General features: G+C 42.6%; 1 non-coding gene across 1 annotated transcript; it reads left to right on the top strand.

Annotated features, from left to right (window-relative positions):
* Window positions 1–1,371: 1,371 nt before the first annotated feature.
* On the top strand, window positions 1,372–1,479 carry LOC130947043 (small nucleolar RNA R71). Its single transcript, XR_009072456.1, has one exon. It is a non-coding gene; the product is annotated as a small nucleolar RNA R71 (small nucleolar RNA).
* The last annotated feature ends 219 nt before the right edge of the window (window positions 1,480–1,698 follow it).

Here is a 1,698-nt window from a genome sequence, read left to right as displayed (position 1 = left end):
ATCACAGCCTTTGCTGTGGCTAGGAAGGGTCTGCCAAGGATGATGAATTCATCCATGCACTTCCCAGTCTCAAGGATGATGAGCTTGTTTTCTTGAGTTGTCTGCCATCTCTAGTGAGATTCTTGCAGCTTGTACCTCAAAGATTCCTAGCTTCTCCATTACAGAGAGAGGCATGAGGTTCACACTTGACCCTAAGTCACACAGAGCCTTTTTGAAGGTCATGGTGCCTATGGTACAAGGTATGGAAAACTTCCCAGGATCTTGTCTCTTTTGAGGTAATTTCTGCCTAGACAAGTCATCCAGTTCTTTGGTGAGCAAAGGAGGTTCATCCTCCCAAGTCTCATCTCCAAATAACTTGTCATTTAGCTTCATGATTGCTCCAAGGTATTTAGCAACTTGCTCTTCAGTGACATACTCATCCTCTTCAGAGGAAGAATACTCATCAGAGCTCATGAATGGCAGAAGTAAGTCCAATGGAATCTTTATGGTCTCATTTTGAGCCTCAGATTCCCATGGTTCCTCATTAGGGAACCCATTGGAGGCTAGTGCACGCCCATTGAGGCCTTCCTCAGTGGCGTCCACTTCCTCTCTTCCCTCTCTAGATTCGGCCATGGTTATGGCTTTGCACTCTCCTTTTGGATTTTCTTCTGTATTGCTTGGGAGAGTACTAGGAGGGAGTTTAGTAATTTTCTTGCTCAGCTGTCCCACTTGTGCTTCCAAATTCCTAATGGAAGACCTTGTTTCAGTCATGAAACTTTGAGTGGTTTTGATTAGATCAGAGACCATAGTTGCTAAGTCAGAGGGGTTCTGCTTAGAATTCTCTGTCTGTTGCTGAGAAGATGATGGAAAAGGCTTGCCATTGCTAAACCTGTTTCTTCCACCATTATTGTTATTGAAACCTTGTTGAGGTCTCTCTTGATTCTTCCATGAGAAATTTGGGTGATTTCTCCATGAAGAATTATAGGTGTTTCCATAGGGTTCTCCTAGGTAATTCACCTCTTCCATTGAAGGGTTCTCAGGATCATAAGCTTCTTCTTTAGATGAAGCATCCTTAGTACTGCTTGGTGCATTTTGCATTCCAGACAGACTTTGAGAAATCAAATTGACTTGTTGAGTCAATATTTCATTCTGAGCCAGAATGGCGTTCAGAGTGTCAATCTCAAGAACTCCTTTCTTCTGACTTGTCCCATTGTTCACAGGATTCCTTTCAGAAGTGTACATGAATTGGTTATTTGCAACCATTTCAATGAGCTCTTGAGCTTCTGTAGGCGTCTTCTTCAGATGAAGAGATCCTCCAGCAGAGCTATCCAAAGACATCTTGGATAGTTCAGAGAGACCATCATAGAAAATACCTATGATGCTCCATTCAGAAAGCATATCAGATGGACACTTTCTGATCAATTGTTTGTATCTTTCCCAAGCTTCATAGAGGGATTCTCCATCCTTCTGTCTGAAGGTTTGGACTTCCACTCTGAGCTTACTCCATTTTTGAGGTGGAAAGAACTTTGCCAAGAAGGCATTGACTAGCTTTTCCCAAGAGTCCAGGCTATCTTTAGGTTGTGAGTCCAACCATATTTTAGCTCTGTCTCTTACAGCAAAAGGGAATAGCATCAGTCTGTAGACCTCAGGGTCAACCCCATTAGTCTTGACTGTGTCACAGATTTGCAAGAATTCAGCTAAAAACTGATGAGAATCTTC

The sequence above is a fragment of the Arachis stenosperma genome, chromosome 8, assembly GCF_014773155.1.
Source record: "Arachis stenosperma cultivar V10309 chromosome 8, arast.V10309.gnm1.PFL2, whole genome shotgun sequence".
NCBI lineage: Eukaryota > Viridiplantae > Streptophyta > Magnoliopsida > Fabales > Fabaceae > Arachis > Arachis stenosperma.
This window is presented reverse-complemented; position numbering and strand designations above follow the sequence as displayed.